The sequence below is a fragment of the Artemia franciscana genome, chromosome 20, assembly GCF_032884065.1.
Source record: "Artemia franciscana chromosome 20, ASM3288406v1, whole genome shotgun sequence".
Taxonomy (NCBI): domain Eukaryota; kingdom Metazoa; phylum Arthropoda; class Branchiopoda; order Anostraca; family Artemiidae; genus Artemia; species Artemia franciscana.
In genome coordinates, this window is record NC_088882.1 from 26,636,720 (window position 1) to 26,655,221 (window position 18,502).

General features: G+C 34.6%; 1 protein-coding gene across 6 annotated transcripts in view; it reads left to right on the plus strand.

Moving 5' to 3' along the window:
* The window catches only part of LOC136039967 (uncharacterized), a 146,916-nt gene extending 128,786 nt beyond the window's left edge, over positions 1–18,130 (plus strand). For 2 of the 6 annotated variants that reach the window (XR_010620605.1, XR_010620606.1), the window contains one exon: positions 16,210–18,130. The gene's annotated coding sequence lies outside the window, so the exon portion shown is untranslated. The remainder of the gene's footprint in view (positions 1–16,209) is intronic. The other 4 variants (XR_010620603.1, XR_010620604.1, XR_010620602.1 and 1 more) reach the window with 3 other exon arrangements.
* Positions 18,131–18,502: the final 372 nt, after the last annotated feature.

Below are 18,502 nucleotides of genomic sequence, written 5' to 3' on the forward strand. Positions count from 1 at the left end.
TTCAGCGTTAAAAAAAAACACACATATAGGAGATGAAGATAAAACTAAGTAGAGACTTTGAGGAACAAAATAAGATAATAAAAATAGGAAAACTCACCTGAATCGTTTTCATCATCGCTGTCAAAATCAGTGAATTTTGCTTTTAAAATTACTCTGTACAGAGTAATTAAAAAAAGACTAACAGAGTAAAAAATTACTCTGTTCACTAACCAACGATTTACGGAGCAATCTAGGAGAGTAAAAGGTATCGCCACACGAAGGGGTGAACTTGTGCTATCTGACCGTCTTAAGCTCAAAAGCGGTATCTGAATTACAAGAGACACTAGGTACATGGAATGAGCGATTACCCAATGGTTACCTACGAAATGAAAGGGCTAATAAGCCGAATAGGCGTTAACCAGTTGCACGCCATGGTTTACCTAAGCATTAGCTATTTATTGACGAAAGTAAAACCAACACGGTATAAGTGTCTATTTCTGAGCTAATATTTCTCCCCCTCCTTGTTTCTAGGGCTAAGAAGATTAAATATATGACAGGTTTTTCAGAGGGTGAAAGCTGAGTATATTTCCTCTTCAAGTCTGAACCTGTAACTAATTTATTTGTAAATGACGCAAGGGTGATCTGAACAGTGAGAGGGGCTGCGCAATTTTTTTGACATGCATTCATTTTGATCGAGAAATACTCTGTTTCGGCTTTAATTTGCACTCACTGGAGACGTCGGCAGCTGGTAACTTCTTAACATTGATTTCATTCTAGAAGAATTGGAATAAAATATGGCCTTTTAGAAGCAAATATAAGGCTGAAGTGAAACGGTAAAAGGAGCCACTACTTAAAACTGGCGAGTAATTGATGCTTGAGATCCTGGATAATTACATGTATAAGTATATTCCTGTGTAAATCTGTCTTAAATTAGGTTTTCATTGTCTTTTAGAAACCAAGTGAAGACCTTGGGATAACGTTTATATTGGCCTAACAGATTATTCAGATAGGTAAGAAATAAACTTTCTTTGGTAAAATTATTTTTTAGCTGCTTTTGATATCTTGGAAAGGGTTTAGGTAAGGAAAACAAAACTTTTAGGGATGAATCTACAGACTAAAATGTGTCCCAGGAAGGTATTTTGAATTGCCTGCTGCTGCTCCTTTTCCTTTTAAAATGCCCTGGCCTTTTGTGACCTATAAAAATATTTGGTTAAAATTCTAGTTTAGCAACATTTGGCTATCTTGGAAAGGGGCTAGGTTAGGATAATGAAACTTCCAGGAATGGGTCTACAGGCTAAAGTATGTGTGTATATGTATGTATGTAGTATGTCCCAGGAAGCTATTTTGAAGTACCTATCTCCACTGCCTCTCCCTCTAGAGGGCCCTGAAATTTGCCTACATGAACAGTCTATAGCCTACCTATTGAAATTTTGACAAAACAACATTTTACCTTAATTTGCAGTTACCAGTTGCTTTTTCTCTGCCTTTAGTTCTTAAGATACAAATCCTATTATTTGAGTAGAATTCTGAGCCATATCAATGTTTTTTTTTTTTTCAAAATTTAGGAAATGTATTTGCATAGGCCTATCTTTAAAACCTTATAAATTGGGATTAAGCAAAGTTGTGAAGCTGAAAACAATTTTGTTGTACTTCATTCAAGCAGAAGATCAATTTTGCAAGGTTTCACTTTTATAACAAACATATTTTCAAAGGTCAGGGCCCTCAAGAAGGAGTTGAGATAGGTACTTCAAAATACCCCCCTGGGACATACTTTAGCCTGTAGACCCATCACAGAAAGTTTCACTTTCCTAACCTAACCCCTTTCTGAGACAGCCAAAAGTCACTAAACAAGTATTTTACCATTTTGGTAAATGTATCACAGCTCATATAATTAGCTTACCAATGAAGTAAACATACCACTTAATACTTTTTTTATGCTCTTTATGAATATAATAATCACTTCTATTACACATCCAAATTTAAGTGCTTTTTAACCTAACCTAACTACAAATAATTTGGGCACTGAGAAAATGTTGTATTATTTTGTAAAAAACAACCAAGAAAACATCAGTGAGAAAATGTATTATTTTGGTGAAAACAACCAGTAATTTGTACTTTAATTGAAAATTCATCATTTTTAAGAGCTCAAAAGGTACTTAAATTTGAATTTGTGATAGAAGCAATAATTATATTCATGAAGAGCATAAAAAAGACATCAAGTAGTATGTTCAAAGTTTGAAACTAATGTTTTAAGCCCTTTTTATACCCCCTATTTTTGTCATTTTTAAGAGCTCAAAAAGTGCTTAAATTTGAATTTGCAATAGAAGCAATTATTATATTAATAAAGAGCAGAAAAAAAGGCATCAAGTGGTATGTTTGCTTTATAGGTAAGTTAATTATATGAATTTTGATACTTTTTACCCAAATTTCTAAGACTTAAAAATCAGAAGAGGGTTAACATGGAAGCATGGCAGCACCTTCCCAGAGTATGTTTTGGTCTTGAATCCATTACTGTAGGTTTAATTTTCCTATCCTAACCCCTTTCCAAGATAGTAAAAGTAGCTAAACTAGAATTTTACCCTTACTCCTATAGTCAGAATTACCTTAATTCATCCTTTGGAGCAAATTAGTTGCAAGAACTGGTATGCTCCACAGTTGATGGTGACAGATCTGGTTGCTGTGTTAAGGTGAAGCAAAAAAAAAAAAACAAACATTGGTACTTGAGAGTACATCCTGACCTATCACCAGAATCCAAATTAGAAAATTATTTGTATTGGAAATTGACTTTACCCCCCTCCCCCCCCCCCAATGTGCAAATATATTCCCTGAATTGATGTAGACATAGGGGTGGGGGTAAAGTTCATTTCTGACACAAATGAATGTTCAATTTGGGTTCAGGATAGAGTTTTGACTATAGTGGTAGCTTTGTTTCTAAGCTTTCTGAATAATCTGTTAAAATATTCATTACCTGGCCCTTGCTGGTCATGTTTTTAGCACCCTGGGAAATTGATAGACAAATTGATATTGTTCATTTTTAAAAACAGTAATGGCTATTGACAAAGCCTTCTATATATAAGTATCTTGCCCACCAGGAGACTTTATGAGCTATCTTACTCTTTAACTTAGGATCCTAACTTTCTACCAAACTAGAATTATGATTGGCTTTTAGTTCTTTTTGACATTTTTCCTTTTTATGTTTCTTCTTTTTACTTCTGTGATATATTTCAGATTCTTCATAGACTAGCTATTTTTTGCTTTTGTTTTCTGCTTTGACTATACTTTAAACTGGGTTTGTGTATCTTAACTTTTTCATTGTCTGAAATTTCTAAACTGATGCTTTGGCTTCTTCTCCAATTTGATTGACTTCAATATTGGATGATGTTTTTCTTTCTTGTATTCAATATTGTGGCTCCTTGATTGTGACCTTTTACAATATGTCTTGATGAATGTAAGCTTTTCTTAATCTAGACTATGTGATTTTCAGTAATCTTAGGTTCTCGTCCTCTCTCTCTCTCTTTTAAAATCTCTTCAATGGGTCTTTTAAATGGTCTGTCATGACCTTTAAATCTCAGCTGCCTGGAGTTCTTCCTTCCATCAAAATCTCCTCCATCTTCTTGGTACCCAGCCAGGCATTTTTCTTGCCACTTCATATTCAGCAGATTTTCCTATATGCCCTTTGATATGCTTCATCTGCAGAAAACAAACTAATCCAATTACAACTAGGAACATCCTTGTTACCAAAATGGTCTATCTGCTATATCTCAGGAACAACCAACAACTTTTAGTAGAAACTTCAATGGAATGATGAGGGTGGTGTTGAAATAAATAAAAAAATTATAATTAGAAACAATAAATTAGAATCAAATATCTTAATTCGCAAATCAAAGATCTGAAAAAACTAGATAAATATTCATTATAGTCACTAATATAAAAATTTGGCCATGAAAAACAAAAATCAAGTAATTAGAAAAAACTTCCTGAAAATGAAAGTTTTCTTTGAAAACTTTCTTTTGGTTGTCTCCAAATTGGTGTACATTGGTTATAAGACCTTTAGACTATTATGAAGGAATTTTTTTGAGGGGTAGGGAAACAGAAATAGAGTGTTGACAGAGGGTCTGACTGCCTGAGCATCACTTTCCCTTTCCAGCATCCCCCTGAACATGCCCTGACAGTTTCAGCTTAATACCTTCAGCCATCTATGATATATTGCTGGTACTGCCTTTTGAAAACCAGCATGCACATTACATGTTTTGATTTTGTTCTGTATCCCCTTCAAAACATCCCAAAAATAGTTGTAAGACAAGTAATCCCAGTCACAAGTGGTTGCAGTCACGGTCAAAAGCAGTTATAGTCACAAGTACTCACTGTCACAAGTAGTCACAATTGCAAGAAGCCATCATGGCAGGTTAACTTAGTTGTAGTTGTAGTTTGAGTTGCAGTAGTAATGGACCTAAAATTATCAAGTTAATACCCTTATCTGTATATACCTTATTATTATCCATAATATACCTAATTCTTATCCTAAAAAATTGCAGAAACGCCTCTTTTTCCTTGACTTTTGATTTAGCTAAACACACCTCTTAATGTTCAATTAAGCATCTGTTCAATAACCTTTAGCTTTTTTTGTAACACCCTGGATCAAACACTCCCCATTTTCCAATGATCAATTTAAAAAACTTTTTCCTCAAAATAAGTTTTTCAAAGAAAAGTAAAGAGCTCCATCAAGCCAAGAAGGTGCAAAAGTAATGTCAAATAATCTTCCACGCATAAAACTACCACAAATCACTATCAATAAATAAATGAAATTCAAAACAAACAGAAATTACAATGAATAGCTGAGTCAAAACTCAAAACAAGCAAAAATAAACATGAGTAGGGCTGATAACCCCTATGCCTTCTCAAGACCAGAACATAATTTGTGCTTTACTGAAACAAAAAACAAATGACCATGGATTGTCAGTTAAATTGACATATACTGACATTTCTTCAATAAGATTTCGATAATTTTTCATTTACAAAAATAAGAAAGGTGAAAACATTTCAAACGTATTTTGTTTTCAGTAAAGTGTTTGTTCTATTGACTCAGTCTTTTTCATAGAAATAAATAAAAGTCCAAATAGGGATAAAATCCTTTTAAAAATAGGGATAGTTGACAGTGATAAATTTCACAAAAATACTAGATAGTTTGGCCACATCAGTAGTAGTACTTTGGGATAAAAATAGTGATAGGGATAAAAATGATTTTATCCCTATTTGAACTTTTATTTATTGTCATGTAAATGACAATAATGTAAGTCTACGAAATTATCTTCATGGAAAAATTTGCTGAAAAGAACTATTGTATATCTTTTCAGTTTTCCTCTGTAAGAATCCATAGTATGGATTGCTATTTGTATGTTGGAGAAGCTTTTTCAGCAATTTCAATTCTGACACAAACAGTGTTTTTTAACTTAATTTCATAGCTTCCACAGTTGACCTGAAAAATAAAAATTAATATCATTCCCAAAAGACTCTATCTATGCTGTTTAACAACCTAGATGCACTTACACTCTTTTAATTTATTTAAAATTCCGAGTCGTTCTCAATATATTACTAGGGTTTCTTATTGGCAACCACTTAATACAATGCCTTGTGATTTTTTTTAAAGCAACATTTAGTTTTAAAGCATAATGCGCCTATTGTACAATTATGGGGGGTTGACATGCCAAATATTTCTAAAGACTTAGTTGCTGGACTGTTCTACTATGCTGAATAAAATGGCTGTCTCAGAATTTTGACTGGATGCGTTTGGAAAGTGAATGGGCTTGAGAGAGAGGATGCTTGCCCTCCAATCTCTTGATGTTCTTAAAAAGGGCACTAGACACTCACGCTCTAATCGGAGTGCAAGGGGGAGGACTTCCCCTTCATATATCGAATAAAAATATTTTAACAAGTGTAAACAAAGAAAAAACATTTTAAATGTATTTTGTTTTAGTAAAGTTCAAATTATGTTCTGGTCTTGAGAAGGCTTGGGGGTTGTTAGCCCTGTTCATGTTAATTTTTGCTCGTTTTGAGTTTGACTTGGTTATTTATTGTATGGTTTAAATAAACAAAATACTTTTAAAATGTCTTAACGTTTTAACCTTGACAACTTAAAAGTTATTATAACCTTAATGAATATATATAAGTATATGTTTACTAAACCGACAATCCACAGCCTTTTTTTAGTAAAGTACAAATTATGTTTTGGTCTTGAGAAGGTATGGGGTTTGTTCAAGACATAATTTCGAGACCTTTCAACTACACTGAATCTCATGGTTGTCTCAAAAATTTGAGTAGATGTATTTTGGGAATTGATGGGCTTCGGGAGGGGGGGGGGCATGTTGCCCTCCAATCGCTTTTGACTAACAAAAAAGGCACTAGCTCTTCCAATTTTCAACCGAATGAGCCTTTTTGTGAAGGTACTACGACAACAAGTGGCCATCTCAAAATTTGTATCAGATGCATTATGGGAAAATATGAGGTTTGGGGATGGTGGTTATCTACCCCCCAATCATTCTGAATCATCAAAAAGGATACTAGAACTTCTGATTTCAAATCCAGCAAGCCCCCTCCAAAGTTTATAGGATCACCTTTTCTATATATACCTAATATGCCCCATAGCATAACTTGTTTTGCCCTGGGGGCTGTGGGGGGGATTGTCATCCTCAAAGACATAATTTCTAGTCCTTTCAATTATGTAGAACAAAAAGGCTATGATTGGATGTGTTGGGGAAACCGTGGGCAAGGGAGGGGGGTTAGTTGCCCTCCAATCACTTTCAACTATTAAAAAAGCCACTGGCCCTTTTAATTTCCATTAGAATGAGCTGTTTTCGAAGTTTCCATGCATCTCAAAATTCCTATCAGATGCATTTCGGGAAGGTATGAGGTGTGGGAGGGGGAATCTACCCTCTGATCACTCTGTGTCTTAAAAAGGACACTAGAAATTCTGATTACGAAGTCAATAAGCCCCCTCCGAAGTTTATACGATCACCCTTTCTATATATACCTTATACGCCCCCAGGACATTGCTAGAACAAAATTGCTATCTCAAATTTTTTATTGGATGTGTTTGGGGAAATAGTGGGCGTGGGGGGATGAGTAGTTGTCCTCCAATCACTTTCGACTATTAAAAAGCGCATTGGCCCTTTCAATTTCCAATCGAATGAGCTGTTTTCGAAGTTTCGATGAAAAGAAATGGCCATCTCAAAATTAAAATCAGACGCATTTCGGGAAAATACGAGGTATGGGGGGGGGATATCCACACTCCGATCACTCTGAATATTAAAAAGAGCGCTATAGCTTCTTATTACGAATCCAATGTGCCCCCTCCAAAGGTTATATGATCACTTTTTCTATATATACCTTATATGCCCCTAGGGCATAACTTACAACTCTTGCCCAGAGGACTGTGGTGGTTATCATCCTCAAAGACATAAGCAGTTACGTTGAACAGAATGGATATCTAAAAATTTGGATTAGATGAGTTTGGGGAAATGGTGGGTGCGGGAGGAGGGTTCGTTGCCCTCCAATCAGTTTTGACTATTAAAAAGGCCACTATCCCTTTCAATTTCCAATCGAATGAGCTCCTTTCAAATTTTCTAAGACAACAAAAGATCATCTCAAAATTTCTATCAGATGCATTTTGGGGAAAATATGAGGTGTGGGACGGGCATCCACCTCCCTATCACTCTGAATTACAAAAAAGGTACTAGAACTTCTGATTAACTATCCAATGAGCTCCCTCCAAAGTTTATACTACGTTCAACTACGTTGAACAAAATGACAATCACTTTGAGCAAAATGGCTATCTCAAAATTTTGATTGTATGTGTTTGAGGGAATGGTGGGCGTGGGAGGGGGGTTAGTTGCCCTCCAGTCCCTTTCGCCTATCAAAAAGGGCACTAGTATTTTGATTTTCTAATCGAATTAGCTCTTTTCAAAGTTTCTGCGACAACAAATGGCCATTTCAAAATTTCTATCAGATATATTTCGGGAAAATATGAGATGTGGGGAAATATCCACCCTTTGATCACTCTAAAAATGGCACTAGAACATCTGATTTCCAATCAAATGAACCCATTTTGGGGTTTTTATCATCAATATTTCTATTCATACCTTGTATGCCCCTAGGCCTTAACTTATAACCCCCTCTATTAAAAAGGGCATGCTCTTTCAATTTTCTATCGAATAAGCACTTTTCGTTGTTTCTACGATATGAAATGGCTGTTTCAAAATTTCTATCACATGCATTTCGTAAAAATACGAGGTGTGTCGGGGGGGGGGACATCCACCCTTTGATCACTCTGAATCTCAAAAAAGTCTCTAAAATTCTGATTAGCAAACCATTGAGCCCCCTCTAAAGTTTATACGATCACCCTTTCTATATAAACCTTAAATACCCCCAGGGCATAGCTTACAGCCCTTGCCCTGAGGGCTGTGGGGGGTGCCATCCTCAATGACATAATTTCTTAATCTTTCAACTACGTTGGAAAAATGGTTATCCCAAAATGTTGATTGAATTTGTTTAGGGAAATGGTTGGAGTTGGAGGGGGGTTAGTTTGCCTCGAATTATTTTCGACTGATTTAAAGGGCACTAGCCCTTCCAATTTTCAATCAAATGAGCCATTTTTGAAGTTTCTACGACAACTGCTTCGATACAAAGTGCCCTGGTCTAAAAAAAGAAGAAAAATATTGTACCCACATCGTTCTTTACTTAGGCAGCGCTATTGCGCTGCCTATGATGCATCATGCATGTAAAAATTAAGAAACTGCAAAATTTACATTTTTGTTCCAGGGGCTGTGGAGGGCGTTTCATCTCGGGAGGCTTAGCTTTTAGTCCTTTTGATTATTTTGAATAAAATAGGCTGCCAAATTTCTATCAGTTTTTAGGGGTCGTATAAAAGGCAAGGGGGAGGGGCATCTTTGCTTTCCGTTCAATTTTTATCTTCCCATGAAAGTTTAAACTTAGTACCCTCAGCCGTTAGATATCGCTGATACGCCCTCACGTTTCGTATTAATACTTTAAGCTTTTTTGGAGACATGTGATTCTTTCAGGGGCAGCTTGCTGTTTCCTGTTCATGAATCAATTTTCAGATTAGCTGTTGGTTTGTTGGCATTTACTAGCACTATCAAAAAGATCGTGGTAACTAACTGTAAGTAAGGAGCAACTCGGCTCAATAGTAGTTAAAACCCTAAAAATAGAATATCAATATCATTAATATCAATATGGATATTAATGATAATTAAATGGAATCTTTAATATCAATAGATAAGTCAAATTAATGGGCATATTATGCCCATTCAAAATACATAAAGTTCATTAAGTTCAGTGTTACTATCAACGAGCATGAGAAAATTCGTCTCGTTTTCAAAATATGGGTTTGGGGGTGGTCGGAAAATCCCAAAACTTAAGAAATTTTCCATCTCCAAAAACACGGTATTTTGTATATTTTTTTTTTTGGCCAGCGTAAAAATCACAGATGCTTGTTTATTTTATTATTTTTTTTGTTCGTTTTTGTTTTTCCAAGGGATGATTGCATCGAGTCGATGGTCCTAGAATATCCAGAGAGGACTCATTTGAACGGAAATAAAACGTTTTGATGCTCTTTTTATGCGATTAAAAAAATTGAAGAGTAACTAGCCTCCTCCCATGCCCCTTTTTCCCCAAAGTTATCTGATCAAAATTTTGAGATAGTCATTTTGTTCAGCATAGTTGAAAGGTCTAATAACTATGCCTTTGGAGATAACATAACCCCCCTTGGGGAAAGGTCCGTGAGTTATGAAATACGCACATTGTCAAACAGTTCGTTTTAACGAACTGTAAGTAAGGAGCGACCCGACTCAATGGTAACCAAAACTCTAAAAAACTGAGTCTTGATACCAGTAGTTATATCAAATAAATCGGCCCATTATGGTGATTTCAAATATATAAGTTTCATTTAGTTTTAATCTTAATCATTAACGGCTATGAGCTTGAGGAAATTTGTCTGATTTCCAAAGAAAATGGGGAATCACGCCCTAGAGGTCATAGAATCTAAATGAAAATCACAGCATTGGATTCAGTATGTTAGAAAACCTTTTTATAGAGGTTTCAAGCTCCTATATGTAAATAGTGTAATTTTGTTGTTGTTTTTTCCAAGACAAGGATGCGTGTTTTTTTTCAGGGGTGATCGTACCGACCCAGTGGTCCTAGAACAAGCAAAGTTATTTAACATTTGAATTATTTTGAACAAAATAGCTATCTCGAAATTAGATCGGAATCATCTGGGGAAAAAAGGGCATGGGAAGAGGGCTGGTTGCCTTTTGATTACCTTAGACTTTTAAAAAGGAAACTATTATTTCCTTTTTAAATTGAATGAGTCTCCTCCAAAGTTTATACGAACACTCTTTACACAAAAACCTTTTTTGTCAAAAATGGGCAACTTGCATAACTTACAGCCCTTGCCTTGGGGGCTGTAGTTTTTTTTCCAACCCGGAAGTATAGTATTGTTTCCTTTGGACTATGTTGAACAAAAATTACTATCTCAAAATTTTGGTCGAATGCATTGGGCAGACACATGGCGTTAAGGGGGGGACTGTTTTCCCTCCGAGGTCACTTTTGATTCTTAAAAGGGCCAATAGTACTTCTGATTTCCAATTGAATGAGCCCCCTCCGAAGTTTACACGACCACACATTCAATAAAAACTTTAAGTATAAACAATGAGCAACTTGCACAAGTTACAGCCCTTGCCTCGGGGCTGGGGGGCAAAGTTATCAAAGCCAGAACCATAGTTGTTTGACCTTTGGACAATTTTGAACAAAACGAATACCTCAAAATTTTGATCGGAAATATTTATGGGAAAAAGGGCGTGAGGGTTCCCTCCATCTTTTTACCTCTTAAAAGGGGCATTAGAACTTCCAATTTCCAAGTGAAAGATCACTCTCCGAAGTTTATACGACCACCCTTTCCATATGAAGTGCCTCGGAAATAAAAACTATGAAGCCTAACGGCCCCTTTAATTTAAGCAACGCTATAGCGTTGCCTCTGAGACTAATATTAGAAACATCTCCCAAGATAAAGTTTTCAAAGAAAGGTAAAGAGCAATATCTTCTTTACATAATTGATCCAATAAAAATACAAGTTTTTTTTTCAACTGAAAGTAAGGAGCTACAATTAAATTGAAAACGAACAGAAATGTTTACAAATATGAAGGTGTTACCTTCTCCTCAATACCTGGCTCTTAACAGCAAAGTTTTTATTGTTTTTGAAAAAGCTTTTTAAATAGAGAATGGGGACACAAAGTCAAACTTTAGCCTAAAGAGGGATGTATCGAGAAGGGAGCGACCTCTCCCCTATATACAATAGTTAGTGTCCAATATTTAATGTCGGAGGGCAACTAGGCCCTATTCCACGCTTTTTTTCTTTTTTTTTGAAAGTCCCCGGATCAAAATTTAGAGATAACCATTTTGTTCAGCACATACACAAATCTAATAACTAAGTATTTTAAGACGACTTGATCCCCCATAGTCCCCGAGGGGAGGGCTGCATGTTATGAACTTTCCTCATCGCTAACATTTATTATTTGTTATTTGGAAGTATTAAATAAAAAAGCTCAAAACGAACAGAAATTATTCCGTATATAAAAGGAGCTGTTCCTTCCTTAACGCCCCGCTCTTTACGCTAAAGTTTGGCTCTTTCTCTCAACTCTACTTTTTAAAACAGTAAAACATTTCAGCATAAAGAGCGGGGCGTTGAGGAGGGAACAGGCCCTTTCATATACGGAGTAATTTCTGCTCGTTTTAAGTTTTAATGTCGCTCCTTATTTTCAGTAAAAAAAAAAAAAACTAATAAAAATGTTTGTAAAAAAATTAAAGGTTTTAGTTACCTTTTAAATAATCAAAAAATTGAAGGGTAATTAGGCCTACTCCATCGCTCCTTTTTTCTCAAAATCGTCCGATCAAAACTATAAGAAAGCCATTTTGCCATAAAAATAAATTAATATGCAAATTTCTTTTTAATTATTCATGTGCGGAGAGCCAAAATCAAAACAGGCATTAATTCAAAAACGTTCAGAAATTAAATTAAAAAAAAAACAAACAAGTTTTTTTAACTGAAAGTAAGGAGTAATATTAAAACTTAAAACGAACAGAATTTACTCTGTCAAACAGTTCGTGGTAACGAACTGTATTAAGGAGCGACCCGGCTCAATAGTAAACGAAACTCTAAAAACGGAATTTCGATACTAAAAGATATATCAAAAGAATCGGATTTTTATGCTGATTTTAAATATATAAGTTTCATCAAATTTAGTCTTTGTCATCAAAAGTTACGAGCCTGAGAAAATTTGCCTTATTTTGGAAAATAGGGGGTAACACCCCCTAAGAGTCATAGGATCTTAACGAAAATTACACCATCGCATTCAGCGTATCAGAGAACCCTATACACAAAATTCCAAGGTCCAATCTACAAAAATTTGGAATTTCGTATTTTTTGCCAGAAGACAAATCACGGGTGCGTGTTTATTTGTTTTTTTTTTTTTTTTTTCCAAGGGGTCATCGTATCGACCAAGTGGTCCTAGAGTGTTGCAAGAGGGCTCATTCTAACGGAAATGAAAAGTTCTAGTGCCCTTTTTAAGTGACCAAAAAAATTGGAGGGCACATAGGCCCCCTCCCACGCTCATTTTTTTCCCAAAGTCAACGGATCAAAATTTTGAGATAGCCATTTTGTTCCGCATAGTCGAAAACCATAATAACTATGTCTTTGGGGATGACTTACCCCCCACAGTCCCTGGGGGAGGGGCTGCAAGTTACAAACTTTGACCAATGTTTACATACAGTAATGGTTACTGGGAAGTGTACCGATGTTATCAGGGGGATTTTTTTGGTTTGGGTGTGGGGTTCAGGGGAGGGGGCTATATAGGAGGATCTTTCCTTGGAGGAGTATTTCATGGAGGAAGAGAAATTCAATGAAAAGGGCGCAGGACTTTCTAGCCTTACTATAAAAAAAAAACAATGAAAATATAAACATGAAAAAGTTTTTTCAATTGAAAGTAAGGAGAAGTATTAAAACTTAAAACGAACAGAGATTATTACGCATATGAAGGGTTCTAAAAATACTTTAGCATAAAGAGCGAGGTATTTAGGAGGAGATAAATACTTCGCTCTTTATGCTAAAATTTTTTTAAATAATTTCAACTATTTATTCTACGGCCTTTCTGATTCAGGGGTCATTCTTAAAGAATTGGGATAAAACGTAACGTAAGTTACGTAAGTTATGTACGTTTGTTACGTAAGTTAATTCTTAAGTTACGTTTTTTTTTACTAATAAAAACGTTCGTTAAAAATTAAAAGATCTAGTTGCCTTTTTGAGTAACCGAAAAATTGGAAGGCAACTAGACCTCCTTCCCCACCCCTTATTTCTCAAAATCGTCTGATCGAAACTAAGAGAAAGCCATTTAGCCAAAAAAAGAATTAATATGCAAATTTCATTTTAGTAATTTATGTACGGAGAGCCAAAATCAGACATGCATTAATTCAAAAACTTTCAGAAATTAAATAAAAAAAAACAAGTTTTTTTAAATGAAAGTAAGGAGCGACATTAAAACTTAAAACGAACAGAAATTACTCCGTATATGAAAGGGGCTTTTCCTCCTCGACACCCCGCTCCTTGCGCTAAAGTTTGATTCTTTCTCGCAACTCTACTTTTTAAAAGAATAAAAAACTTTAGCGTAAGGAGCGGGGTGTCGAGGAGGAAATGCCCCTTTCATATACGGAGTAATTTCTGTTCGTTTTAAGTTTTAATGTCGCTCCTTACTTTCATTTAAAAAAACTTGTTTTTTTTATTTAATATATGAAAGGAGCTGTTCCATCCTCAACGTCCCGCTCTTTACGCGAAAGTTTTTTACCGTTTTAAAAAGTAGAGTTGAGAGAAACAGTCAAATTCTGCCTAAAGAGGATTGTAAACAAGATTTAAGTCTACTTACTTTATCCTTTTAAGTATACTGACCTTGTCTTTTAGGCGTTAGGCATTGATTTCCCGTAAAAGAAGTGTTATAGTTCAAATATTTAAGTTTCAAATAGTATAGTTTCAAATATACAAGTTTCATCAAGTTTAGTCTTACCCATCAAAAGTTACGAGCCTGAGAAATTTTGCCTTATTTTCCAAAAATAGGGGGTAAGAAATCCCCTACAAGTCACAGAATCCTAACGAAAAGCGCGCCATCAAATTCACCATATCATAGAACTATACTGTAGAGGTTTCAAGCTCCCATCTGCAAAAATGGGTAATTTTATTTGTTGTTTTTTTTTTACATGAAGAAAGATCACAGATATTTTTTTTCTTTCCCGGGGTGATTGTTTTGACCCAGTGGTTTTTTTCCCAAAGTCGCCCCATCAAAACTTTTGAGTCATTTTATTCAGCATATTCGAAAAATCTAATAACTATATATTCGGGGATGACTTAATCCCCCGCAATCCCTTGGGAAGGGCTGCAAGTTGTGAACTTTACCCATTGTTTACATGTAGTATTGTTTATTGGGAAACATACAGAAGCTTTCAGGAGGGATTTTTTCTGATGTGGGTTCGGGGGAGAAGATTGCGTGGAAGGATTTTCCATGGAAGAATTTTTCATGGGGGAAGGAAATTTTCCGTGAAGAGGGTGCCGGATTCCCCAGCATTATTTAAAAACGATCTGAAATCAAATAAAAATAAAAGTTTTTTTCAACTGAAAGTAAGGAGCAACATTAAAACTTAAAACGAACAGAAATTATCGTGTATATGAGGGTGTTCTCCCCTTCGTCAATACCTCGCTCTTGATGTTATGAGTATTTTCCAAGGTAAATCAAACAGTTTGTGGTAACGAACTGTAAATAAGGAGTGACTCGGCTCAATAGTAATCGAAACTAAAAAACTAAATTTCGATATTAAAAAATACATCAAGAGAATCAGCTTATGATGTTGATTCAAAATACATAAAATTTGTCAAATTTAGTTTTACAGATCAGTAGGAGGGAAATCCCCCTAAAATTCTAGGAATCTTAATGAAAATCATATCGAAATAAATTTATGTGTAAATGATTACTGAACAGATCTAATTGCTTCCACTGTGGTTGCTGCATATGCATCTTCTTAACATTTCTTAAGAGAAAACCAATTTTCTTTTACTGCGGAATGAGAGACAATAAATTGAAAAGACTTGGAATATATGTTTATCCTCGGCTTGGTAGCACATCATGTATATATTCTTCCTTGAAATTTCTTTTCAACTAATGAAGGGAATTTCTTGCAATTTCTTGCATTTGCCCTTTTAAATTTTTTCAGGGGCATGTACCCTTCTCCCCCAAATATGTATTTCCCAAAAATTGCAAGATTGTTAGAATTCTTTCCTGAATTTTCTGCACATATTTATGTAATTCCCCTTTTTTTTCTGTCTTTCCTCGCCTGAAAAACCTGAGTACATGTCTGTAAAAAACTTCCAAAGATTATCTATTTTATCGAAAATTTCTTGCTTGGTCACATCAATAAATGTTTACCTCTTTATTTATTGTCATATTGAGGTTTTAGTGTTATTATGAGGTTTTATTTATTGTCATATTGAGGTTTTAGCGTCATTATGAGGTTTTATTTATTGTCATATTGAGGTTTTAGTGTTATTATGAGGTTTTATTTATTGTCATATTGAGGTTTTAGCGTCATTATGAGGTTTTATTTATTGTCATATTGAGGTTTTAGCGTCATTATGAGGTTTTATTTATTGTCATATTGAGGTTTTAGCGTCATTATGAGGTTTTATTTATTGTAATATTGAGATTTTAGCGTCATTATGAGGTTTTATTTATTGTCATATTGAGGTTTTAGCGTCACTAAGAGGTTTTATCTATTGTCATATTGAGGTTTTAGCGTCATTATGAGGTTTTATTTATTGTCATATTGAGGTTTTAGCGTCATTATGAAGTTTTATTTATTGTCATATTGAGGTTTTAGCGTCATTATGAGGTTTTATTTATTGTCATATTGAGGATGTATCATTTAGTATTTTCAGTTCTGCCTCAGTTTTTAAATTTAAGGTCCCAGTCAACTTCAACTTTCTGTGTCTTACTGATAAATTTAGGTTCTAGTAATTGATCTTTTAATATTTCCAGTACTGCGTTAGGTTCAAACTTTAAGTTATTCAACTTCCTGTATTTTACCTAAAAATTTAGGCTGTAGTGATTAATTAAATATTTCTTTTAGTGCCTGAACTTCAACTTCAGCAACTTTGTGTATCTTACTGGCAAATTTCGGTTGGAGTAATTATTCATTTAATATTTCCAATAGTGCCTCAACAACTTTTAAGCTTTGGAGATAAACAAGTGAATCAACAGCTGATTCAGGCTGCTTTGACCTCCTCCGAGGCTATTCAACTAAATGATGGGATTGAGGGAGCTGTGCATGAACCTGGAAGACCCGATCTTTTGAAAAGTTTTTCAACTGTTTTACTGGTCCTAACCAAGGTTATTATACATTTCTAATTCTTATGTGCTTATTGGTTTTATTTTATTTCTTCATTCTCATGTCCCTTTTCATATTTATCCCTCTTTTTATCCTCCATTCTCATGTCTCATTCTTCATATTTCTCATTTTTATTTGGAATCTTTGCTTATTATATGTTAGGGTTAGTCTTATAAAAAATGAAATAACTCTACATTGCATAACATTTAATGTTGGGCATTTTTTATCAGGGAAATCCCTTTATTTTCATTTGAAATAGAGCATGTGTGGACATCCTTTTTTCAGTTGTAGATAATTTAAAATTGTGAATAAATCATTAAATTGAATTGTTAATTATAAACATTACAGCGAAGTATTTATTTTTAAAAACTAATTAGAGTGAAATGAAAAACAAGTATTAGCGGGTGAACCTTTAAATTAAGACTGGTATTCTCCGTCTTAATGAAAGGTTTTACCCATTAATATATTTTCATTTTGTTTAAAGTATAAATGAATATGAAGTTTGGTCTAAGAAATTCATATATCTCTAAATGAAAACCAGAGACTGGGATCTCAATATTAATGTTTACATCAAAGTCTTTCATTTAGATGCTTTGGTGCATTCTATGGCCACCTATAGTGGCCGGTTGCTATATTAAACTAGAACCAAAGTTTAATTGAAGCCAAGTTGTCTCAAATCGGTTCCTTTGCCACGAATTCCATTATGTAATCAGTTACCTTCAAGACTTAGATTTTGTATTTTGGATTTTTACCACCTCTTTTGGCCAATTGGTGTGGTCAGATGTGGCATTTAAATATAACCATGATTAAATTGAAGCCAAGTTGTCAACAAATCTATTTACCTTACCAACTACCGCGGGTTATGACCAACCGTTATGGCGTGATGTGGCAATTAACTAGAACTCTAGTTACACTGATGCCAAATAATCAATAAATCTATTCCCTTTGACTTACGTTTTGGGTTGATGTTCACCACCTACCACTCCTGTGGCCACCCATTCTGGCCTGCTGATACCTAAAACTGGAACTATAATTAAATTCAAGTATTCGGAAAATATATTCCCTTAGTCACATATTTGTGTCCAGTTACATGATTGATTTTTGTCATGCTTCTTTGAAAAAAGAAAAAGACAAAAATTCCATAAGAAGGCTTTAAGAGAGAAAACACCAACAGTAGAGTTGGTTGTGTAAAGCTAGTTGATCGCCTATTGACGTTATTTTGCGAAATTGGAGTAGACCCAAGTGTATCGAGGCCCAAGTCTTAAAGGTCCATTTCCTCCACATCCTAGAAGGCTGTGCTTAACCAAGTCTCACCATCCCGTCACACACCAGGAATGGAGATTCCCAGCACCGGGAATAGGTTTTAAAAATAGTTTTAGCCAGTATAATATTAATATTGTCACATTTGAATAAAAAATGGGACTTCCTACAATTTCCACTCAACGAATAGATAAAAAAAAATCCAATATTAACAAAAATCCGCAGTACAATAAACGAATCAAATTTAAAATTAATTTAGAAGCTGGATTATAATATGCTACAGTTTGTTGTTTACCTCTTTAGCAAGTTCGCCAAATTAAAATGTAACTAAGCATCAAGGTTTCCTAGTCTCATAGTCACAAAAAAAACATAAAAATGATAAGGACACTTATAAACGATGACGTATATAAATATTAGGTTCAGAAAGCATTCTGCATGGTGCATTTTGAATTACCGTAGTTTAATCTGAGGGAATACGTGCCAAGTTTTAATCTTTCTAAATAGGAATGAGACTTACCACTCAGTCTAAATAGGACTGAGAGCCAACATAGTAAATTCGATTAATTCATACACCTCGTAATTTTTTTTTGGAGGGGAGGGGACTAAATCAGTGTGAGGAAGCCTTAAGAGCTACTCATCTACTTTTTTATTTTAATTTTTTTATTGTTAAATAACTCTATCAACAACAAAAAAACTATAACATACAAAAAGGTAAAAGACAAAAATATCAGTATATATAAACAATCTCTAAGTAAAAATGGACAACGAAGTGAAA